This window comes from Neopelma chrysocephalum, unplaced genomic scaffold, assembly GCF_003984885.1.
Source record: "Neopelma chrysocephalum unplaced genomic scaffold, ASM398488v2 Primary Assembly neopelma1_103b, whole genome shotgun sequence".
NCBI classification, from domain to species: Eukaryota; Metazoa; Chordata; class Aves; order Passeriformes; family Pipridae; genus Neopelma; species Neopelma chrysocephalum.
Genome location: NW_020897767.1, coordinates 1,218,204 through 1,243,495, shown reverse-complemented (window position 1 = coordinate 1,243,495; position 25,292 = coordinate 1,218,204). Strand labels below are relative to the sequence as shown.

Sequence of the window (25,292 nt, the reverse complement as noted above, 5' to 3'; positions counted from 1 at the left end):
CCGGTCCTGTGACCCCTCGGGGACACCCCGGTCCTGTTTCCCCACTCGGGGACACCCCGGTCCTGTGACCCCTCCGGGACACCCCGGTCCTGTGACCCCTCGGGGACACCCTGGTCCTGTGACCCCTCGAGGACGCCGCCGTCCTGCCCTCCCCTTCCCGGGGGGCCCCCTGCCCTGCCCCCCCGGAGGCACCTCGGTCCTGTCCGTCCCCCCCTCCATCCTCCCCGGGGAAACCCTGGTCCTGTCCCCTTTGGGGGCACCCCAGTCCTGTTTCCCCCTTGGGGACACCCTGGTCCTGTCCCCCCTGGGGACACCCCGGCGCTGCCCCCCCGGTGCCGATGTTGGGCTGGGGGTTCGTGTCAGCAGGACGGGCTGGGTGTTTGGGATCAGCAGGGCTGTGCTCCCCTGGGTGCTCCCCTGGGTGCTCCCCGGCCGCCGCATCGCGCAAACCTCCCGCTCGCTCTCAGGCGCCCGGGTATCGCGACCCGGGTATCGCGATTATCGGTTGTCGCGACCCGTCTCCCTCTGCCGTGCCCTCCCGACTTGGAGCCGCGTTTCCGTGCCGAGCAGAGCCGGGGGAGGAGGGCGAGCGGCCCCATGTGCGTGCCATGCCCCGCGCTCCCTGTAGTGCCAGGGGAAGCCCGGCCAGGAGAGCTGCTGCTCCCGGAGTAATTCCCGTCTCGCATCCCAGGGCAGCCCCCCCGGCCCGCGAAACGCTCCCGGCGCTGGGCGAGGATTCGCGAACTGGTGTGCGCTGGGGATTATTTCTGGTTAGACCCAATTAGATTATCATGTCTAAGAAAAGAATAAGCCTATTCAGTCAGGAACCCCCACTGACGAGCCAAATGGCGAGTGAGATGTTACGATTATTAGGCACAGTGGAAAAACCCTGATGTCGTGTTGCTCTTGTCGGGAAAGCCGTGGTGGTTCTGCGGATGGGAGATGCTCCCGCAGGCAGCACACGGCCCGGAATGGGGTCTGGATTCATCCTAACCTGCCGCAAGAGTGTCTGGCTTGGTTTGCCTGCGTGGTCTGGGGGGGAGAAAATCGGCGGGTTCGAGTTGGGACTGATTGATTAGATCAGTCAGAGGCAGAGACATCGTCTGGGAGAGCGTTAGAGACGTGTAACGTAAATATGGGAGATAACGGGGCCGTGCCTGTGATTTCCTGAGGTACTTGAAAGGAGGAGATGGCCTCTGGTTCTGAAGACGGACTTAAATAAAGGCTCAGAGGGCGAGTGCTGTAGCCTTGCTGGAGGGAGAGGCCATGCAGAGGCACAGTCTGTACAAACGGGGTGTTGGATGGTTTGCTCCCATTGATTCCTTCTCCCACTGGGAGAAGCTGCAAGGTGGGGCTCCAAAAATCACCTTCATCCCGTCCTGGAAGCCAGCCAGGGCTGGCTGGTGGTGTTGCAGCTTCCAGGAAATCTCTGAGCAGCTCCTGAAGGAATAAACTCCCCGGCTGTTACTGTTTTGCTTTCTCCGTGGCTCTGAGGGAAGGATGACTGTGCCACCGGTCAAACCCCAGAGCTGCAGGGACTGATGAGAAAGCAGTGAGAAAGGACGAGGGATATTTTCTGTGGGGACGGTGGATTAGTCAGGGAGTGTGAGTATGAAGAAGAAGCTGAAGGTTATAGGACTAAATCTCACCTTCTTTACACGCTGTCTTAAGAAATTAGCCTGGCACCGGCGTTGCTGGCACACAGGGGAGCCCTGGTGAGGTCCTGGAGGGCTTTGCTGACAGTGGCAATTCTCGTGTCACTAACGAAATTTCCAGGACTGTTTGTGACGTTGGTGAACACGAGGCTCAGCTGAGTGGCTCGTGCAGGTCTGGAGTCATCGTGCTGAGGGGTTTGTTTCCAGTTCTGTGTGCCAGGATCGGGCTGTGCGGGAAAGGTTCCTCCTGTGCAGCCTCACGAGTGTGTTTGGAAGTTTTATTCTTCCCCTCCTCGTGCGGAACAATGGACCATCACCCTCCAAAACATGTCCATGGCCACGAGTGCTGTGATAGCAACTTTTATTTTTGCCACTTTGAACACGCTCTCCCGAGCTTCTCCAGGATCTCTGTGGTCCCTGCAGCCAGGGGATGGTGGTGTGCCTGGAGGTGATGGACGAGCGTGCCAGGGTTGTTAGAGGAGCTGGCCTTGAGGAAGGGCCCTGGTGAGGTGGTTTGTCACCTCAAACATGCAGAGTCACCTCTGGTGAGGTGTATCCACGCTCTTTGAGGTGTATCCACTGCAGGAGGTGATGGGCAGTGCCCCGGGTCACACTTTTTGGGTGAAGCTCTCCAATCTCGCTGTGCTCCCGTGGTGTGTCCCGGTGCCGTCGGCGTTCCCGAGGGTGTGCTGAGCCCGTGGGAGGGACGGTGGTGCCAGGCCTGGCTGTGCCACCCCTCTTGGCCTGCTGGACAAATAACACGAGAGGGGTTTCCTGTGGGTCTGGCTCTCCTGGTGCTGTTTTTGGCACTGCTGTGGTAAATGTGCTTCCATGGTTGAGTCCCCGGTGGTGAGGCCCAGGGGTGTGTGTTGTGTTTGATGGGATGTATTTGGAGGAGGGAAACGTGGAGGATAACCCAAGAGAGATCCAGCTTTCTGTCTGTAAGCTGCTGATGTGAATAGTCTCCCTTTCCTGTGAAATAATTCTCTCAGTCTCAGGTTTATCCCGGAGTGTGCAGCCCAGGGAAGGGGGGGTGTGTCATTGTCACCACGTGTCCCGATGTGCCCGTGAGGGGCGATGGATAAACTGGGATCTGCATCCCAGAGCTGACTCTGAGCTTTCCAGCACTGGCACGTGCCTGCAGGGACCTGCCTTCCCCAAGCTGCTCCCTTTTCCTCCTCAGCCTCGTGGGATGTTTCCCTGGCTTTATCCTACGTGGGGCACAAACCCTGGATTCTGGTGTCCAACCCTGCTTTGCTGCGGAGAAAACCATCGCTCGGCAAACCAAGTGTGCCGGGAGCATCCCTAGACACGATGGCACCGCCGTTCCCCGTGGGAAGCTGGGATCCGTGGGGGGGTGAATTCCAGGCTCCCAGCTCCTGCAGCAGGGTGGTCTCTTCCCCGATCCCATAACGGGGTTGCACGTTTGCAAACGCCACGTGGTTTGGAGGAGGCAGCCAGGCCGGAGTTGGCAGGGGAAATCGGTGCCTAATGAGCTGTGATTGACATAATTTGACTGCTGGATTACAAATCTGCGGTGAGGTTAACAGGAAATATCCTCTTACCCCCTCCAAGTGGGATTTCATGTACAAAGGAGGCTTCTGTGCCCGCTGCTGCGGGCTGGAGGGACGGGGCTGAAGGCTGAGGGGAGGTGTTTGCCATCCTCAGTGTAACGTGAGGGCAGGGCAGCCACTCTGCTTCTGCTCGGGGCACTCAAGGCTTTGCCCATAAGAACTTCCTCCTTCCGCTAGAATTTCCCTTTTCACGGTGGATTTTGTCCCAGCATCATTTCCCACACGGTGGATTTTGCCCCAGCATCGTTTCCCACACCGGTGAGGGCAGTTTGAGTGTCTCCTGCTGAAGAATCCGAAGGCTCAGTGTGAAAACTCTAATGTTTCCCAGCTGTTTTCCATTCCCCTTCCTGGTCCATCAAGTGTATTAGGCTTTGTTTTATAATATATAGATGGTTTAGGGTCTGCAAATCATTACAGAGCAGGACATGGCTGCAGGGGATGTCTGTGGGGTAGGACGAGTTCCCTCCTTTGCTGGAGTTGGTGGGGCACTGGATTCCTTGTTATAATTCCTAAATTTAGCAGAACTTGGGATGGATTTCGGTGGAGATCCTGAAGTACCTGAGACTCCCATATCAGGTGTGATTTGTGTTGGTTTGGTGGAATTTGAAGGCAACACTGTGGAAGTTGAGAGACACTGAACTAGGTTTAGGAATCTTCAGGAAAAGGAGATTTCTAAAATTCAGCCCTGTTGGGTTTCCTTGTTCAGGCCCCAGCTCTGACAGAGCCACTGGGCTCTTCCTTAAGGTCTCACTGAAATTATTTGGGCAATGACACCTTTTAATGAGGAAACAATCCAATAAACTCCACTGTTAAATACATATATTTCAGAGGGAGGGAGCACTGGGTGCCCAGGTGCTGTGTCAGCCAGGAGGTGCCATTTGTAAGTCTTTCCACCCAGACATCACAGGAGAATTATTTTTATTAAACCAATTTTTAATTTGAGCGTCTGGAACGCGAGGTCTGAGGTGAACAACAACAACAGCTCCAACGACTTATTGAGGTGGAACCCCTCTGCCTTTACCCTGCACCACCAGTGCACTGACCCTTTATCAAACATCTTTATCGACTCCCTTAACCTTGTGTGCAAGATAAAAGGGGTTTTTATTATTTTTATTTTGTCTTCACAAGCAAGGTCACGCAAAACTTGGCCCTGGGGTGTGAAATGTTCTCTTCTGCTGTGCTGAAGGATGTTGGTGATGTTGGGAAAGAGTTTGAGAGGTGCAAAACGAAATTCAGAGTTCACAAGATGGTCTGAAATAAAACAGCAGCTGTTGGGTAGTTTTCAGTTGGTGACTGAATGGCTTGGAGTGACTGGAGTCACTCTGAAGTCTTTAATTTAAAAACAAAATCTGCATGAGAAGGTGTTAAAATCCACAGGAACTTCTCCCCCCCCAAATAGCAAAACTCAGCAGAAACAAACCCAAACGGAAATGTTTGATTTGTTGTGTTTGTTTCGAAAGGACTTGTTATTTTTATTATGTTTTTTTGCATCGTTCAGCCAAGATTATAAATTATTTAGGGAACTTTTTAAAGACTCCAGGTCCTTTATAAAATAAAACATCCCTCTGAAGGTGTGCAGGGTAATTATCAGCCTGTGCTTGTGTGGCTGCTTAAGAGAAGGGGAGTGTTTTTTCCCTGCTGGAATTTTGGATGCTCCTTAAAGCTGCCAAAGGGACTGATCTGGTGCTTCATCTGAGATCAGCACCGCCCCTGTTTTTAACAGGGTTTGAACTTGTTCTCATTTTGAGGTCAGCACCTGCTGAATAAAAGAATTTCTCTTCCCAGTCTGTTGGAAGAGGTGGTTTAAATCTGTCACCTTGGTCTGGCGCTTCACAGCCAGGGGAGCGAGTGACCCCACAGGAGGAGCTGGGTTTATTTGCCTCATTATTTCTGCCTTGGAATCCATCCTGAAGTGAAACCAAGCTCTGACATTTCCCTTTCTGATCTCTTGTTTGGTCGCTGGGAGGTTACTGAGGGCCAAACCTTTCCCCCCCAAATACGTTTTTTTTAGTTTCGAGCTTTCAGCATTTCTGTTCATTTTCCAGGCTGTTGCTGTGCTCCCAGCTCAGTGGCTGGGAAGTGAGGATGAATGGTGCCCACTGTTCTGGTCAGGAGTGGAAAATCCCTGGGCTTGATTGCAGTTTTGCTTTTCCCCAGCCCCTGGTCAGTGTGATGCACCAAACTTGATGCCATAGAATCGTGGAATCACAGGTTTGGGTGGGAAGGGAACTTAAGGATCATCCAATGCCACCCCCTGCCATGGGCAGGGACACCTTCCTCTATCCCAGGTTGCTCCAACCTGGCCTTGGACACTTCCAGGGATCCAGGGGCAGCCACAGCTTCTCTGGGCAACCTGGGCCAGGGCCTCCCCACCCTCCCAGGCAGGAATTCCTTCCCAATATCCCATCTATCCCTGTCCTCTGGCAGTGGGAAGCCATTCCCTGTGTCCTGTCCCTTCATCCCTTGTCCAGAGTCCCTCTCCAGAGGGACTGATTCTGATCCCATGTTTAGGGCCATCACTCAGAGGTCCATGACCTGCTCATGGAAGAAGGGTTCCCATGTTCCAGCTGTACATTTAGAACCAGAATAGAGCAGAGAATGCCCTTGGGACTCAGGTTTTACAGGTTTTACTTTGAGGATCATCTCATCCCACCCCCAGCCATGTGCAGGGACACCTTCCACCAGCCCAGGTTGCTCCAAGCCCTGTCCAACCTGGCCTTGGACACTTCCAGGGGCAGCCACAGCTTCTCCAGGCAACCCAGACCATTCTGGGCTGGATTGGGTCTGGCAGGGCATGCTGGCACCCCGGGCTGTGCCCGGAGCAGGCCGTGGAGCAGCACGTGCCCGCGCTGCCACCGTGACCTGGCGCGGGGCGGGAAGTGTCAGAGCTCTGCTCAGCACCAGGAAATGAATTATGCAAAACATGCTAATGCAGCAACACTTCAGCACCAGTTTATTTTTAAGCATCTGGGCTCTGCCTCTTGAGTTTGAATTAAGCACTCAGTGATCAGGATGAAAACACTTCCCGGTGCAGGAGGCCACGGGAGGGACGTGGTTGGTTTGCCTGGTGCCCTTTGGGCGCCGTGTCCTTGGCAGCAGGAGGATGGAGCTGTGGGTGGAACATGCCCTGCTCCAGAGGGTTTTCTCTCACTTCTGGGAGATATAAATATGATTTTTCTTTGGTAACCAGAAGACTGGACCTTGAAACCAGCAGGCCAGTTGGAAGTGTGCTCCCGGGGCAGTGGTGGGACCAGCTGATCCAGCTGCTGGAAGGTTTCCATGGCCAGCAGCGTGCAGCCACATCTGAGACAAACTGAGCTGAATTATTGTTTGTTTTCTGTTTGGAAGAGTCCGTTTGGGAATTTGCTGTGGGAAATAAGTGACACCAACTCCTTCCATTTGATTTATAACTGGGTTAGGAGATCTCTGGTGTGAGCCTCCAGCAGTGAGGAGCTGCAGCATCACGGAGCCAAAGGGCTCAGGCTGGTCAGGTAACAGCACCTGCAGCTGCTGGGGCTTAAAAAGAGTCATTTCCCTTCTATCACATCCTGCTGATTGCAGTTCTGAAGGGTCAGTGTTGTCAAACAAGCTGATTTTCATCCCCTTGGCCTTCACACCCTGACACCAGTTGACTGTGGAGGGGACAATTCTTGCCCACACAGAACTGTCACTGGGAAACGCCGTGTTCCCAGTTACTGCTGCCAAGGGCTCCAGTTTAGGTTGGATCTCAGGAAAAGGTTCTTCCCCCAGAGGCTGGTTGGGCACTGCCCAGGCTCCCCAGGGCAGTGGGCACAGCCCCAAGGCTGCCAGAGCTCCAGGAGGGTTTGGACAACACTCTGAGGGACAGGGGGGGATCATTGGGGTGTCTGTGCAGGGCTGAGGGTTGGACTGATGATCCCTGTGGGTCCCTCCCAGCTCAGGATATTCCAGGATTGTATGATCTGCAGGTCCATGATTTGCACCCCTGTTTTAACTGAGTGTTGTTTCACTTGCACTGATTGTTTTGCCCACGATCATCTGCTTTTTAACTTTAATAACTCGAGATGCACAACGTTATATATGGATATATTGGAAAACAAAAGCACTAATTTGTCCCAGGCTTTGTCTCTTCCTAAAATAGTGCCTTTCACAAGTGTTTCATTGCTTAAAGACTTGGAGAATGTATAACTTGTGTGTACTGTGCTATAACATGCTGCAGAAACTCAACATGTGTTGGTTTTCAATTTACTGGGGGATCTCTCAACAGACCAAGCGTTTGTGTGCCGTGACTGCGCAGCGTTAAACATATATTTGGGGAGGATATTCATAAAGCAACATAATGGTGGCATTGTGTGGGAGATGAATGGTCTTCTCATGAGTGCTGGGTGCTGTGAGGACCTCCAGGACTCTGCACTGCTGCTCTTGAGAGCCACGGAGTGTCCTGGATCATGAGCTGGAAACGCGCCCGGCGCTTCCCGACGGCAGCGTCGGAGAGGCAAGTGGGGACACCTCGGCACTGCCACCCTGGGAACGGCCCTGCCAGGGGCTGGGCTGCTCTGGGGACAGCCTGCTCTGGGTCCCAGGGGAAAGCCCAGGTCAGAAAGGTCCACAGGAAAACTCCTGGAAGTTGTGATTTCTCTTGTCACGTTGTTTGACGGGCACGGAGCAGGGTGAACCGTGGAGGGGTGGGACGAGGGGGGATGGCTTTGAGCTGGAGGAGGGCAGGGTTAGATGGGATATTGGGGAGGGATTCTTGGCTGGGAGGGTGGGGAGGTGATGGAATGTATTTCCCAGAGAAACTGTGGCTGCCCCTGGATCCCTGGAAGTGTCCAAGGCCAGGTTGGAGCAACTTGGGCTGGTGGAAGGTGTCCCTGCCCATGGCAGGGGTGGCACTGGATGGGCTTTGAGGTCCCTTCCAACCCAAACCCGTCTGGGATTCTATAACTGTGGCCTCCTGCCCTCTCAGAAGTTGTATCCCTGTGGTCCAGGGGCAGAAGTGGTTGGTGATGGCAGCAGGAGCCCACAGGGCTGCCCTTGGTGTCTCCAAAATTTGTAGGCACCTCTGGCCACTCTCCCCTACGTTGGTGTTGGTCGAGGGCAGAAGTTCCTCCCACACAGAATATTCCAGAAGCATATGAAGAAAGTTTAGGTTTTTTAGTGTGTGTTGGGGTGTTGTGGGAGGTACCTTAAAAATACAAGAATTTGTGTTTGTTCGTGGTTTGCTTTTTCTTTTTTTTTTTTTAAATATACATTATTTGGCCAGAAATCATTTACTATAAAAGGACTTGGGGCGACTATAGATTGTACATCTGTTACTTGTTTGTCTGCAAAATGACTGTACAGTTGAGGCCAAAAGCAGAGAATAGAGGGCTGTACAAGTTGGCAAAGTTGCTGAAGTCTTTCAGAAGCCAGTAATTACAATGAAGAAGCAAATTGTTCAGTGCAGGAACTCTGGTTGTTCGTCCCTCTAACGCTCTGGCACGTCCCCTCTGGGATCCCTCTCGTCCTGCTTTCCAGAGGGCACACGAATGACACGGGTCTACCTGGGCTGGATCTGCAGGCAGGGGAGAGGAAAGCTCTGGGAAGTGATGGAGTTGACCTGGCTGAGTTTGTACAGCACTTTTTCCCCAAGATTTCCCATAATTTAGCGTGTTTGGGAGCGCTTCAAAGGGCTCTCTGCCCAGCTCTGAGCCCTGCAAGCGCAGACGGTCAAATAAATTAACCATCACAAATATTTAACTTAAAGCCTGGTCAAATAAGAGCTTTGATGTTTCACGTGTGTGTGAGAGCCTCTGTGAGTCTGTACACTCTCACACATTGGGTGAATTTGTCTCTCCTCTCAGATATAAGAAGCCCAAAACTGGAAATCTAAATAATTACCTTCCACCTCCACGGGTGAAATATGGGATTGGTTGGAAATGGGGCACATGGAGTTTTGCTGGGGAGCTGATGGAAAGCAGATGGCAGAGCGTGGTCACACCTTGGGGAATTGTGGCCTTGGATGTGCCATTCCTCCAAAAAGCTTTGCCTCACAGGTGATTTTTTCCTTGCTTGGTGGCCAAGGACTCTCCAGGAGCCAATTTGACACGGTGATAATGATGAAAGTGCACCATGGGTTGAGCCAGGAAGTGTTTGGGTTTAATCCTTGGCTGATAGCATCTGTTTACAGGTGGCTGGAATGAATTATGAGTTGTCTCGTCTAAAAATTGCTGCTCCTTAAAATAGTGTGGGAGTTGTCGTGTCTTCCCGGGGATCTGCGTGTGTGTGTGAGCACAGCTCTGCTCCTGTCACAGCTCCAGGTACAAACCCCCTTCTCTTGATCACGTAAATGAAATATCTGAGTGTTTCAAACGCACACTGTTCTCTCCGGTGAATAAAACAAGAACTTTTGTGCTTTACGTTGTTACCCATGAATTTTTCACGAGCCTCGTGGTGCCGTGGAGGGAGGGGAGGAGCGGGATGGGCTTGGAGCAACCTGGTCTAGGGAGGGTGTCCCTGTCCCCAGGGAATGAGGTGATCTTTAAGGTCTCTTCCAAACCAAACAATTCCACGATTCTGTGACTCTGTGATTTTATGCCTGAGCAGATGAATGTTGTGCACAAAACGCTGCAGGAAAGTGTTTTCCTTTTAAAATTTTGGTTTTTAAGTCCTTTTATGTGAGAGCCTGTAATACCTGGGATGGTCAACAGTGTTTTCCTTGTGCATGAGGAGGGAGAGGTTCAGCTGACTCGGATCAAGTGGCAAAAGAGTGGGAGAAGAGGAATTTAGGAAGCTGAGTCTCAGCCTTTGTACGGATTAAAGTGAAGTGACCTTTCAGATCAGGTTTACAGGCTCAGGGATGTGACTGGTGACCTTTCCTCCAGCGTGGGGCATCTCTGGGAGAGGCAAAGCTTTGGTATCATTCGCACAACTGTCCAGCCCCCCCCTTTTGTTGGCCATCTCTTGGTATGTGAGCAGGAGGTGTTTTCCAGGAATAAAGCTGTGCATATTCCTGCAGATCCAGGCTGTTGTTCAGAGCAGAAGGCAGGTGGGCTTTCTCCATGCTGGGGAAGGATTTTGACAGATTTAAGTGCTTTGATTAGAACATAAAATAAATTGTGCAAGAGTTTACATGAGCTGAGTCCTTCCCTGTTTAGCAGCAGTGAGGGGGATGCAAATGAATTCCTTGTTTCAGAGAGCAGGGCAGGAAAACCAGCTCAGTTTTCAGGTGCTGATAGTGCTCCTGCATCCTTGGATAAAGCAGATCCAGTGTGTCCCGAGCTGGATTTGCAGGGAAAAGGAAGAACCCAGATACCTACAAACAAAAATTGATTAAGCATGAAATTCTTTTCTGGCAGTGAATTCGTGGTTGGCTCAGAGACAAAAGGTTGCACAACTGAAAAGGAAAAGGAATTTTACTTGGAAAGCTCAAAGCTATTGTTTGTTTGGTTTTGCTCGTGTTTATTTTCTGTCTGGTGGCAAATCTTTGTTAAAGGTGAATTATCCCTTCTTTTCAGCAAGTGGAGTGAAAACAGCCCAGATGCACTTGTGAGGCATTCAGTAAATGGTTGGGATTGTTGGGATTGTTGGGATTGTTGTAGGTGCTTGGAGGAGGAAGTGGTTGGTGATCCTCGAGGTGCAATAACCCGTGTAGAGCAGAGTGTTACTTGTACTTCCAGTGTGAAGCACAGCTCTTGTGTTAGAACAACCCAGACAGCACATAAATAAATATATGGATGTGTAGATACATCGAAACATCAACAGTCATGCCTGTTGTAATATTTCAAGTTTAACCTACAGGCTCGTTTGGGTACCTTCTCCCAGCTGCTGCTGTGCCAAAACATTTCACGGGAAAGGAGCAAACCACCTCTTTAATGTTGGAAAAATTCCTGTTTGGGTTTATTCTGCCTTCAGAAAGGGTGTGTTTAGCAATTCCTTTGTGGGCCAGCTCTGTGTTGGTGTGTGTTACATCTTGTGGCTCACGGGACGGTCGTGTTTTGGTGCTTTGATGGACCCTGAGCACCACAACGTTCTGCAGTGAGGACCTTTCTCAGGAAGACAGCCGTGATAAGCAAAGCTGTGTAGCCAAAACACTGATTGAGGCCTTGAACGTGGCTGTTCTTGCCCCCCTGAGCTTCCAGCCTGGCTGACACCACATCCATGGACACTTCCACCCCTATGGAAGCTCCTTACTCTGACTCTCCAGTGCTCAGTAATGACCTAATTTTGGGGTCCAAATTGCTGCTGCTCAAGGTGCCCAATTCTGACTGTTTCCTCCTGTTTGAATTAGTAGAGATTTTTAGTTTTCCAGTTTTAATTTTCTCCTTATTCCCTCGAGCAGCAATTTTTGGGTCGGAACCTTCCCTTTCCTGGCAGGAGCTGGAAGCAGCAGCACTGTGATAACAGTAGTGATGATAAAGGCTTTGGGCAGTGATTAGGAGGGAGCAGGTCAGTAGATTTATGGATTTTTCTGGCCAGACTCCATCCCTGGGGATGTCTGAGCTGGTTCTTCCCTGAGGGACTTCTCAGGAGCTGCGCTCAGCCAGGAGTGGGGTTTGGTCCTTGGCAAAGGTGGTGTTTGTGCCCCTGTCACTGCCCCATTCCTGGCTCCATGGACATGAACAGGACACTCCAATCCAGGCAGGGACTGGACATTGCCAGGACACTTCAATCCAGCTGTGGAAGCCCCGTGGAGCCCGGTCTGCTCCGTCTCCCCTCGGTTATCTCGGAGGCATTTCGGCCTCCCGTGGGAGGGAATGTGGCTGGAGAAGTATCAACATGCCAGGAGCAAATACACTTCATTAGGGAGCAGGGTTTAACATTTTTGGCATTAGTAGGAGGCTGAGCTGTGGTGTTTGTGCACTTGGTGGCGGAGGGAGGGAGGGAGGGATGGATCCTGTGTGTCTGAGCAGCGGGGAGCAGTCGGACAATGTGTGATAACAATCCATCAGAATGGGAAAGCTGAGGGAAAAGGGGAAAAAAACCAAAGAAAAAAAAACCCCAGAGGTTGGGTTTGCTGTCCCACAGCAGCCCCTGACTTGCTGGAGCAAGTCTCCCTTCCTGGGATCTGTGCTGGGGTGCACAAGAGGCCGGTGTGGCTGTGGGAAGGGATGCCAGGGACAAGGGCAGGGTTGGATGGGATATTGGGGAGAAATTCCTGCTGTGAGGGTGGGGAGGAACTGGCACAGGTTGCCCCCATCCCTGGGAGAGTCCAAGGCCAGTTTAGAGCAACCTGGGATAGTGGAAGGTGTCAGGGTTGGAACTGGATGAGCTTTAATATCCCATCCTGGAATTCTGTGATTCCCCTTCAGGGGATGTTGGGATTTGAGGAAATGGTGCCTTCACTGCTGCACTTGCACTTGTCAGCTGAGGATGCCTGTCCTGTGATAAGCCATGGGGTCTGTTAGGCATCCTTTTTATCATGTTGGGATTATTTTTACGTTCTTCATCCTGATTTTTGTCTGGAGCAGCCTGTGGCTGATCCAAGAGCTGGGATTTCTGAGCACTGTCTCCCTGTTTCTGTCGGGAGGGCCTGGTGCTGTTTGCACATTGCCTTCCTACCATGTGTGTTTGAAATTTTACACAACTCTGATGCCTTTTTTTCCTACTCCTATGTCACATTATGATCTCTGGAAAATGTCACCAAGTGTTTCAGCTGAACAAGATATGAAAAGACAAGGGCTTTGTGTTTAGGCTGCTTGCCTGCCACTGCTGTTCCCTCAGGATTCATCATCCCCAGGGATGCCTGTGGACTCTTCCCAGTGCAGGATTGTAACCCCCAGGCCTATCCAGGTGTTAAAATCAGCTCCCATGCAATGTAGGAGCTCCTGTAAATTAAAAAGGTTTTATTTTACTTCAGATAAAACAATCACTGCACTTAGAAACCTCTCTGATTAGACTTTCTTTGGGAGCATTTTACACTGGATTCTTCCCTCCCTTCTCTCTGTTAAGTGCTGAAACCCTCAGCTTACATGAAAATCTAAAACTTTCCTTTTAACAGGCAACATCTTTTCCAAAGATTTCCCAGAGCCCCTGGATTGTGGTAGCACCACATTGAGCAGGGCTTATGTTACAGGAATAACCATTTCACTCAGTCATACACGATTTAAGGTCTATGGAGTTTTTTACTGTTCTTTCACTTCATAGTTAAATCATCTGGAAAACATATTTAGGTTTTTACGTGGTGTGTCTTTCCTGATGTAAAACCAGTCTGAGAGTCAGCAGAAGTTTCTCCTCAGTGTGCAGGCCTGGAATGATGTCCCACCCCGGCGTGGGATACGTCGGGAACAGCTTGAGGGGGTTTTGAAAATCTCGCGCCCAATTTTCAGATGATGAGAAATTCTCTTTACCTGGTGAGCTCAGACTGCCCTGCCTGAGTTCAGCTGCCCTGAGCTTCCTTTCCAAAGGCTGTCACCTTCTAACAATCCAAGGAATGAGCCCCCAGCACAGGTTTTCCTTGCTTTCTGAACATGTACTGTAACTGAGAACAGGTAGGAGCAGATGTTTCGGGGGCAGGGTGATAAAAAAATCCCAGCCTTTTATTTTACAGCTCGTGTGCCAGGGAATTGTGATTTTACAGGAAAATACAGCAGCTCTGCTTCAGCCTGACATGTCCCCTGGCACTGGCTCTGCCTCCTGCTTGCAGGTCACGGCAGGGTTGGGCCCTGCCTTCCCTGTGCTTCCCTGGGAAGTAATTCCCTGGAATTACTTAAGATCCTTAAGTTCCCTTCCCACCCAAACCTGTGATTCCATGATTCTGTGGCATCAGGTTTGGTGTAATCAGGGCAATAACTTGGGTTTGGCTGTAAATGTGGTGATTAAATGCACTTTATCCCTTTGTGTGAGAACCTCCCTTTCCTTACAGCAACATCACAGGTTAGGTAGGATGTTATCCAATTCCATACCTTGAATCCTAAAAAGATTCCCTTTCAAACATCGTCAGTTCTGTTCATTTGTGCATCATTGAAGCTGTGGCTGCCCCTGGATCCCTGAAAGTGTCCAAGGGCAGATTGGAGCAGCCTGGGCTAGTGGAAGGTGTCCCTGCCCAGGGCAGGGGTGGAACTGGATGATCCTTAAGTTCCCTTCCCACCCAAACCTGTGATTCCATGATTCTGTGGCATCAGATTTGGTGTAATCAGGGCAATAACTTGGGTTTGGCTGTTAATGTAGTGATTAAATGCATTTTATCCCTCTGTGTGAGAACATCCCTTTCCTTACAATGTCACAGGCAAAGGTAGGATATTATCCAGTTCCATACCTCGAATCTTCAGAAGATTCCCTTTCAAACATCAAGTCAGTTCTGTTCATTTGTGCATCACTGAAGCTGTGGCTGCCCCTGGATCCCTGGAAGTGTCCAAGGCCAGGTTGGAGCAACCTGGGCTAGTGGAAGGTGTCCCTGCCCATGGCAGGGGTGGAACTGGATGATCCTTAAGTTCCCTTCCCACCCAAACCTGTGATTCCACAATTCTGTGGCATCAAGTTTGGTGTAAGGAGGGCAATAACTTGGGTTTGGCTGTCAATGTGGTGATTAAATGCACTTTATCCCTCTGTGTGGGAACTTCCCTTTCCTCACAGAAGCATCACAGGCAGAGGTAGGATGTTATCCAGTTCCATACCTCGAATCCTCAAAAGATTCCCTTTCAAACATCAAGTCAGTTCTGTTCATTTGTGCATCAGGAAGGCAGGAAAACCTCAAATGAGGTTTAATAAACTCCACTGCCAGTATTTGTGCATGAGGTGAACTGAATAACAGAAAAAGCAGAGCTTTGTTCGTGTATCCCCTTTCTTCTTAGGAAATGGGTTTGGAGGCTGGAGTGTGATGGAGACAGTGCTTCCAACAGGAGAATTTATGCTAATTGACAGCTAATGGATCAGCTATTTTCCAAATAAAGATGGAGAGCAGGCAGCCTTATGTTCTGCTAACTGCAATTGAATCATCTGGAGTCGAAATCCAGGGAGAAACAAAGCACGATCCCATTCAAATATAGCTCTGGAGTGCTAAAAAATGCAGGAATTGTGTAGCTTTGGGTAGTTTGACAGTAACACATGAGGCTTTTGGGGTGGTCAGAAATTATACTGCCCCAGCTCAGTCGTGTTTCACACCAGACCAAAGAGATTCTGACCCTGGAAATGTGTAATTTAAAGAGTGACTTCCAGCTTTTCAAATAGAGTGTTATTTTTGTCTTAACACGTGAATATTAGAGCTGGAATTCCACCAAAGTTGTTAAGATTCATGAGGGACAGATGCCTGGAATGGGTATTAAATGAAAAGGCTTTATATTAAATGTTGGTATTTAGGGGAGAGTTCTGCAATGTGTTTTCTGGGAGGTGATGCAGGAAAAGGGGTCCAGGGCTGGGAGAGAAACCTTGATCCAGGGAATTAATGGGAGCCAGGGAAGCACAGACTTTTGTTCTTCCTTCCTGCTTTGCTCAAACCTGAACCTGATGACTGAGGAGTTGAATTCATCCAGTCTCAGTCCCATTGGAGCCAAGGTGGTTGGTGAGCCCTGTGTGGGTCCTGAAAATGCTCCTTTTTTGGGTGTATTCTGTATATTCTCCTCCCTTGGCCACCTGCCTTCCAGAGGTCCTTTCCCTCTCCCTCTCTTGTGATTCCTTCAGCAGCTTTGTGTCCTGTAGCTGCCTCCTTTTGTCTGGAGAGCTACTTTTCCATAACTTAATCCTCGTCTGCTTAAATCAGTCCAGGTTTTTTATTATCCCCTGGTTGTCCCTGTTCAATATTCCTCAGGTTTACTTGCCCATCCCTTAAGTAGCTTAGGGATAAAAATGAGGATCATTTTCTAGTAATTTCCTGGGTTACTCAATTAAGTTTTAGTTGTTCCAGTAATTCAGTGTGGGGTTATTTATAGCACAATCAGCTGTGGAGTCTCGGAGGAGCCTGGGGAGCTCTGGCTCACTTGGCTCCATGGATGGGAAGGAGCAACCACATGTTCCTGGCAGGAATGAAGGGGCAGTTGTGACTTGATTCATTGAATTAAAGAGTGGTTTGAGTTGGAAGGGACCTTAAAGCTCATCCAGTGCCACCCCCTGCCATGGGCAGGGACACCTTCCATATCCCAGGTTGCTCCAACCTGGCCTTGGACACTTCCAGGGATCCAGGGGCAGCCACAGCTTCTCTGGGCAACCTGGGCCAGGGCCTCCCCACCCTCACAGCCAACAATTCCTTCCCAATATCCCACCTAAATCAACCCTCCTTCAGCTTCAGACCATTCCCCCTTCCATCACTCCACGCCCTTGTCCAAAGTCCCTCTCCAAGGGATTTGCTCCTTCCAGGTGCATCTGGGCGAACGGGCACAAAATCCAATATATTTTCCCCATTTATAGCAAAGCCTCAGCCTGTATTTTCAGGGTGTTGGGAATCAGCTGGGAACAGGAATTAGCAGGGAAAGCTGCTCTCCCTCGTGCCATTCCCAGGACTGGCTCTCATTCCCTTTTGCCAAGGGAATGGTTGGAAACCAAGTTAAACCCATCCTAACGTAGGGAATCGTGGCTCTGGCCCGCAGATGTTTGGGATGAATCCTTGCTGCTCATCTGTCTTTCTCAGCTGGGGTTAAATCCCGGGCTGTGGAAAATCAAACCAGGCTCTTTATTGCCTGGGATGCTGTGGGATGAGAGCTGGAGCACCCAACACAATCTGCACAGAGAGGAGCCCGAATCACCACCACAAAAACACAGCTTTGTGTTTTTTCCAGCTATTTCTGAGCAGGGCTTGTCTTCTCCAGGATTTCCAGGAGATTCAAATGTGCAGGAATGAGTGGAAACGCTCCCAGCACTATTTTTCCCTGCTTGAAAATCTCCCTGATTTTCTGATTTCTTAATTTCCCTGCTTGGAATTTAGGAGGAATCTCCCTAAATGTCACTGAGGGCAGGAGCATTGATGACACAGGACAGTCAAAAGGAGTAATGATATTTTTTTTTCTGGTCAGTGATTTATGATTGGAAAAGCTTAGGAATCCTAAAATCCGGGATGTTTCCAGGCTCTGCCAGTGCTCACATTTCCCTGATGCTTTTGAGTCTCACCTGCTCTTTAAGGACTGGGTAGGTCTTTAAGTCAGGCCTTTGTCCTTGACTGATGCATAAATATAAGCATATTTAATCCAGAGTGGATTGAATAATACTTTTATTATGTCAGGAGTTGAGAACATGGTAAATGAGGATAATTAACACAATTGAATGGGTGTCCCTACAAAAATAATTCCAGCAAATGTTTTTAATATGGGGTAAAACACACTCTATTAATTTTATTTTTTCAATTCCTTGAGCCTTCTCGCCAGCAACCCCAAATTTAGGCTTATCAGTGCAAAATGCTCCTTACTGAGAGCTGTTTATCGACTTTGCACTGGAATAAATTTTAATAAAATGTAATAAATTGTAGGTTTTGGCAGTCATTGCTTAAACTCAGCTCTGCAGCAGGGATTCAGCACCACAGCCTTGTTTCTGGAAGCAGTTCTTGGGGAAGATGGGACTCAACTGGTTAATGGCAAAGTAAGAAAAGCTCAGGGTTGGAGAGGGATGAGAAGCAGTGAAAAGAGAAGGCATTATTTTAAATTATATTTATTTATTGAAGCTTTGTGTGGTCTGGCCCGTTTGCAGAGATGTGGAGCACTGGGAGAGACTTGGCTGAAAGGTGCTTTTCGTGGATGTGGAAGGTGTTAATCAGGAAAATGGAACTTGTAAAGTAAATTAATTTAATTACCGTTCAGATTTTCTGCACAGAGAGGGAATAATCAAAGTAATTCCCCTCATTTGGAGCACGACATGGATCAACATCTCAGGGCAGGCAGTGGGTTAGGGGTGGGCACCCCAAGAACACTTGAGTTTACAGGGGCATATTTTGCTGTGCTTCAGCCACTTTGGGGACAAAAATTCCCCCCTAATTAGGCTTTATTTCCCATCTGTTCACGGAGCCCTCTCTAAATCTTCCTGTGCTCCAAACCCTCCTGCAGCTCCAGGGAGATCCTGGCTCCCTCTCAGCCCTTTTGTGCCGTGGAACAAGAGCTGAACGAGCTGCTGGTGGGTTTTCATCCCTCCGACCTGCACAGGCGGGTTTGGATGGACTTAATAAATGAGTTTATTTGGGCAAGAAAAGGCCCGAGAGACACACATGACAGCGAGTTAACAAACAGCTCTCGAGCACAAAGGCCCTTTTCCAGCCTCAGACTCCGTGGCTCTGGCTCCCTTTGCTGTTTGTGAGGTGCCAGGGCTCTTTTCTCTCCCTCTGCCCCGCTTTGAAACTCTGGTTTTTGTCCTCAGAACCAACTCTCACACCACCAGAGTACTTTTGGGGTGCCTGCTGCAATATTTCTCCAGGTGGAGATAAGGCTGCCTGAGCAGCTTGGTCTAAGCACGGGGGGGAAATCCCTGTGCTGGTGTTCCTTAACAAAGGGAAACGGGAAATCTGGGAAGGTTTCACCTCCCTGATCACCCGTGCCAGCCCCTGAGTTTGGGGGGTGCCTGGGGTTGTGTTCTGAGGGGCATTTGTACCTCCTGCACATCCCCAGCTTGCAGAAACCTTCCCGTGGGGGTTTTGTTTTCCTGTCCAATATTCCATCTGGATGTGCCTGCAGACTCCTGGCCTTGGGGGGCTGGGGATGGATTGAATAATAGTGGTTTTTTAAATCTCTGTAATTCTCTTTGCCATTGTTACAGAGTCGTTGGTGTTCTCAGATTGAGACTGAAAGAGGAGGTTTAGGTGGGATATTGGGAAGAAATTCCCAGCTGGGAGGGTGGGGAGGCCCTGGCACAGGTTGGGCAGAGAAGCTGTGGCTGCCCCTGGATCCCTGCAAGTGTCCAAGGCCAGGTTGGACAGGGCTTGGAGCAACCTGGGCTGGTGGAAGGTGTCCCTACCCATGGCAGGAGGTGGCACTGGATGGGCTTTAATGTCCCTTCCAACCCAAACCATTCCATGATTCCATGATTGAATGTTTTAACAGTGCTACTTTTAATTCCTGTTAAGGAGCAAGTTCTCTGTGTAACTGAATCCAGCTCTGCTGCTTTGGGGGTGAATTTTGCTGTAAATCCTTTCCCTGTTTTTAAGGGAATTCTCAGAACTTGAAGGCTGATCCCAAACTTGGGATTTTCCGTCTTTTTTTTTTTTTTCCTGGCAACATTTCAGTTTCGTTTACAATCACTGCAGGTTCGAAAGGAAAGGGAAGAACAAACAAAGTTAGTTGAGTACACAAAGGTTTGTGGGTCATTAAACACAGTAATAGGGATTGAAGGGACCTTAAGGATCATCCCATTCCACCCCCTGCCACGGGCAGGGACACCTTCCACCAGCCCAGGTTGCTCCAAGCCCCATCCAACCTGGCCTTGGACACTTCCAGGGATCCAGGGGCAGCCACAGCACGGTTGTGGTGTTACCTTCCCTCATAAAATAAGGCAGAGACAAAACCCAAAATAGACTTTTTTTTCGCCAGGGCATGTTTCTGACTCGTGATGTTTGGTTTCTGTAGCACCAAGAGCTGAGGAACCCCCAGTGGCCAGGGAGAAGCAGCATTCCCATGCCCAGGACAGGGAGAAGCAGCATTCCCATGCCCAGAACAGGCTCCTTCCTCTCCTGGTGCTCACACCATTCCATGCTGCTCCGAAGCTTCCCCTGCAGAGCGCAGTGTCACTTCTCCTTTCCATGGAATTCTATGCCATAACATTCCAGGGAGGCTGTGCCACTCCTGTGCTGTTCCTCCCCTTTTCCCCACCAGCTGGCACATTTTTTCATGGCATCCTTGGGTGAAATGTGTGGATTTGGACCCCAAATCCCCTGTATCCATGTAGGCTCTGCCTGTCCTCCCTCAGCCAGGCTTGGACATTATGCCAAGCCCTGGGACTTCCAATATCCACCCGGAATGGGAAGATCTCGGGGTCAGTGGTGGAGCTGCCCTCCTGCTGCCTTTGGAGTGGGCACCAGCTGGAGCATCCACCTGCTCCTGCCTCGGGCCAGCTCTGGAATTACCAGCCATCCATGGAGCCACGTTCCTGGGGGTCCTTGATCCGTGTCCTGGGGTCATCCCTGTGGAGGAGCAAAGGTGGTGGTGCCAGCCCAGAGCACGAGCAAGCTGCAAAAAATCCCCATTTTCAGGGTAGTAGCAAAGTCTGGCATCAGCAGGTACTAAAAGCCCTTACCCTGAATGGTTTACCTCTGAAATGTAGAATTTTGGGGATTTTCCTTCTTGCTGCCACTCAGCAAGAGAGTGAAAGGCTTCTGTTAAGTGAGTGTGAGCCTGGGCTTAGTGATCCTTGATTTGGGAATAGTTTTATCATGGGATAAGCCAGGCTTTGGTCAGTTTGGCCACCTTTTGTTTGTGACCATCAAGGTGTAAGTTAACACTGGTCCAGTGTTAATAATAAATAATAATTTATTATTATTATTATTGCTATAGTCATCATAATAATTTCATTGTTTTGTTATTAATATTATTTCATTATTATTTTCATTTTTATAGTTTCAATTATTTTAATTATTTTCATCGCTATTTGACTCATTATTTTCATCATTACTTCCATTATTTCTGTTCTTTCATTAATTAATGTTGAGGGTCTCTCTCAGCAATGGTTTGAGGTCACCTTTTCACTCTTCCCAGGCTCTTGCAACACCCTCTCCCGTTTTTTAGGACATGAGAGATGATGGCACAGCATAATACATTTTTAATTGCATCATTGGGTGTCTTACAGCTCTGGAAGCATATCATAAAAATTTTAGGGGTGCATCTGAAAGCCTTCCATTTGCCAGCCATTGCACAAGCGTTGGATTCGTGTCTCTGCAGCTTCTGATGTGTTTTCAGGAGGGATGGAAATCTGGTCCCTGTGGTGGCTTCTCTGCAGTGATCAGCCTCAGCCTGCATATTTCCTGTGTTTTCTTTTTTAGCAGAGCCCAGCCTCTTCAGAAGAGTTCAATTTACATTGAATTCCTGTTCACTTCCCCATACATTCGTGGTCAAACTCTGGTTTTAGTTAACTCAGAGACAACGGGGTTGACGTCAGGAGAAGCTGGATGCAGGGAAAAGGGGTTTGTGCGTTTATTGCTTTTCCTTTTGGCTCGTGGCTGCAGAACTCTGGTGTCTCTCATTACAAAGAACAGATGCCCCTCATTTCAGACCCAAATTTATTCCTGTCCCACACAGATCTGGTTTGTGTCCTCGCCCTGTTATTGTTGAACGCTCTGCAAATGCATTTGTGGTGGGAGGTCAAGGACTGGGGAGTGCAGGCAGAGCTCCGTGTTTAAATTCTGCAGGAGCAGAATATTAACAATTTCTGACTTTGCTCCTTCCCTATTCCTCATTTGGGGGTTTTGGTTCGGGTTTGTGTGTTTGTAGCTGTCCTGTGTTTGATTAAGGACAAGGGGGAATGGTTTCCCAGTGCCAGAGGGCAAGGTTAGATGGGATATTGGGAAGGAATTCCTGGCTGGGAGGGTGGTGAGGCCCTGGCACAGGTTGCCTAGAGAAGCTGTGGCTGCCCCTGGATCTCTGGAAGTGTCCAAGGCCAGGCTGGACAGGGTTTGGAGCAACCTGGGCTGGTGGAAGGTGTCCCTGATCATGGCAGGGGATGGAACTAAATGTTCCTTAATGTCCCTTCCAACCTAAATACCATTCCATGATTCTGTGATTCCATTTGGTGACATGTTTTTGGGTGCTGGGATGCACATTTGTCACTTGGAAACGAAAGGCTGTTCCCTGGGCTAGGGACAGATTTCCTGGATGTAAATGGATGTGGAATTGCACCTTTCAGCTTTGGCACTGTCCCACTCTGATGCCTTAACTCCGACCTGGAGTGAGCTCTGTGTGCTCCTGCTGTGCCTGGAGGTGTTGCAGGTGCCCTGGACAGGGCCAGGAAGCAGCAGGATCCTTCTCTTCATGCCCAGGTTGCTCTTGGGGACGTGCCATCTCCAAACCTGCTGGTGCCTGGAGCAGGTTGTTGGTTCTCCTGGTGGGATGCTGTGAGCCGTGAAGGGGAAGCCCAAAGCGAGCAGCTCTTCAGTTTGGTGTGAGGTGACACCTTCCAAACCAGGCACGGCAGGACCAAGCATCAACCCTCCCAAGGAAACCCCCCAGAAAGCCCTTTTTCATGCTTCAAAATGGAAATAATGCTTTTGGCATCTGAGTTCCTGCCGAGGAGCAGGAGGGATTTGTAGCAGTGGTGACCTTGGTGCTCTCTGACCGTGGCAAAGCTGTCGGAGCTGCTGGACTCTGTCCTGACTCGACCTGGGCCTGCTGGGCCATTCCTGATGGATGCTGAGGGCCTTTGGACACTCTTGGCACGTGCAGGAGCTGCTGGCAGGGCCGGAGCCGGTGCCGTCTGTCGTGGGGACGGGGACGCAAGGGCTCACGGGGTGTGGGGCTGGCACGGGGCTCTGCACTCACACCAGGGACAACTCTCTGCCTTTGGAGGAGGAAAATGGGGATTCTGGAGGAAGCAGCAGCTGTCCCATCTTGGGGGATGTGTTAGAATCATGGAATTATTGAGGCTGGAAAAGCCCTCTAAGACCATCGAGTCCAGCTGTCCCCCAGGGCCACCACTGCCCCACGTCCCCAAGTGCCACAGCCACACCTATTTTAAACCCTTCCACTGGTGATGATTCCAGGTGGTGATGGTGATTCCAGTGTTAGGATGGTGATTCCAATTCCAGGTGGTGATGGTGATTCCAGTGTTAGGATGGTGATTCCAATTCCAGGTGGTGATGGTGATTCCAGGCCGTTCTTGCATCCCTTCAGTGGGATGAAGGTGAAGATTTGGCAGGACTTTGGTGGGAGATGAGCTGGGAGAGCAGCAGCAGCACCGTGGTCGTGGTGGTGGGGTGTTCCTGTGCCTGTTCCACTCCTTTCCCCTTGGAAAAGGGATCCCAGGAATGGTGTGTGGGGGGGGTGTCTCCTTCCCTTCTTTTTTATTGCTGGAGGTAATTTATAGATGCTGATACAAAAGCTCCCTGTTGAAGCCTCATTGAGTTTAATGAAGTGAGTTTGCTCAGCCTGGAAATGAAATAAAAACCCTCCCAAGTCAGTAACCTTCAAGTGAACAAGAGGGTGATTAAAATGCTTTATTCGGAATTGCTTGGGATTCTGAGCCATTTCCCAGATACTTGCTGATTAAAAAGAGCCCTAATGAAAAATTAAGGATCGGCAAAAGGAATTATATTGAAATAAATAATAAAAAAGGGCAGTGATACCAGTAGAGTGGTGTCTTTCCTGAACCACTTTTGCAGACTTGCACCACGAACCTGTTGGTGCTTCCAAGTCAGCCCACATGTCTGGACAGATCATTTTTGCATTTTTTGGGCTGGGATAACTGTAAATACCTGCCCCAATTCCTGGGAAGGCGTTTCACAGGCGCTTCTTCCTCCTCCTGTGAAATTACAGCTCCAGCCCCAGACTTGCCTAAACAGATCCTTGTCCCCAGAGCTGGGGGTGCTGTGGTGTGGCAGGTTGGAAATCCAGGCTCTGGGGATCTGCTCTGGGAGGTGGATGTTGTGATGCCCTGACCTGGGTTACACTGAGGACCTTTCATAAGTCTGGAGCATTAATGTATTAATAAATCATGGAATCCCAGAAGGGTTTGGGTTGGAAGGGACCTTAAAGCTCATCCAGTGCCATGGGAAGGGACACCTTCCACTAGCCCAGGTGGCTCCAACCTGGCCTTGGACACTTCCAGGGATCCAGGGGCAGCCACAGCTTCTCCGGGCAACGAATCCCAGCTGTGAGGATAAAACCAGCTGAACCTTCCCTGGTTCTCCTCAAATTCAGAAGATATCATGAAGTGCATATCCATCTTAATAGAACACTTGGAAATTTGAGGCTGAAAAGTGCCAAATCCCTGCTGTAAAGCAGAATCCGAGGGCAAATGCTGTCAGGTGGGCGTGGTCCTTCCAGAAAATCGTGTGTTTTGTGGAGCCATTAACAGGCAACCCAGGAATGTTGATTTCTGTATGATTGTCATAGACAAGGGATATTATCTGTGATAATTACGTGGGCTGCACATCCAAACACGCTGCAAAGAGCAGGAAGGGCATCAGCCCAAATTCAGCCAGGCAGGCTCTGATTTAACAGAGTTGGAGGCTGTGAAATGGGCAGCTGGGCTCACGTTCAAGGCCCATCAGGATCCCTGACTCTGGGCTTATTTAAGCAGTGTAAAAATGCATCAAAGCTGGGGGTGTTCTCAAAGAGGTGCTGAATCCTCACTGGATTTGTGTTTGGCTGAAGCAATGAGCTGCTTTAACGCGCTTTCATAAAATGCAGCAGCTCTGAGTGACTTGAAATTTAAACCACTTTGAATTCGAGGGACTCGAAAAGGGGTCTGTGAGTTCTTCTGTTTCTCTGAAGGATTTTCTGGAATTTTGGGTGTCCACTGTGATGCTGAGAGGACGAGGCTCTGACAGGCTTTGATGTGGTCGGAGGAACGCGAGCGCTCGCGCTCGGTTTGGTTTTCCAGGGGATGGAGTGAAAGGAGGAAAGGGAGCCTGGAATTCTTCTTCCTTCCTCACTTTTAGAGGAGACGTGTGGGCAGCTGGGGTCGGATTTCCTGCTGGACATCTGGAAAACCCCTTTTGGATGGGTTTGTGATGTGTCACTCGGTGTCCCCTCGGTGGGGGCCTGCAGATGACCTGCCTGGGGCCGGCCCGGCTCCGGAGGCTCCAGGGGACGGGAATTTGGCTCCCGGCCCGGGGTGGTTGATGTGTAAACTCCTGCTCCAAATCCAGTCGGGAGGTTTGCAGCAGCAGCAGGCTGGGAAACGAAAAGTGAAAGAAAACCACAAGCCCTTCTGGTGTGTAGGGAAAATTCCCCGCTGTGGGATCAGGGCAGGGAAGGGGATCTCCTGGGATTCGTGGTCCTCCTGGGCGCTTTGGAAGGCCTTGGGCACAGGATCTCACCTTGGAAGGAAGGTGTGCCCCAACCTCACCTTTGCCTGCTTTGCTGTGCTTGATTTTCCGAGGGGTTTGGAGTTGGAGCAGGGATTTTTTGGTGGCTCAGCCCCTGTGCCCTGCGAGATCCAGGTGGGAGCATTTCCTCCCAGCAGCCCATCCCTCCTCCTCTCCTCCCTGGGGCTCAGCAGGTGACAGATGCACAGTGGCCGAGGTGTTCAGAGCTTCAGCATCACCACC

The 25,292-nt window shown here is 50.1% G+C and overlaps 1 protein-coding gene and 1 long non-coding RNA gene across 8 annotated transcripts in view; one reads left to right on the top strand and one right to left on the bottom strand.

Annotated features, from left to right (window-relative positions):
- The window catches only part of FMNL2 (formin like 2), a 123,026-nt gene that overhangs the window by 930 nt on the left and 96,804 nt on the right, over positions 1-25,292 (top strand). The gene's annotated exons all lie outside the window — the stretch shown is intronic.
- Positions 847-1,863, bottom strand: LOC113973541. The gene is made up of 2 exons (XR_003536241.1): positions 1,650-1,863; positions 847-1,032 (listed from the first exon to the last, which is right to left on the bottom strand). It is a non-coding gene; the product is annotated as an uncharacterized LOC113973541 (long non-coding RNA).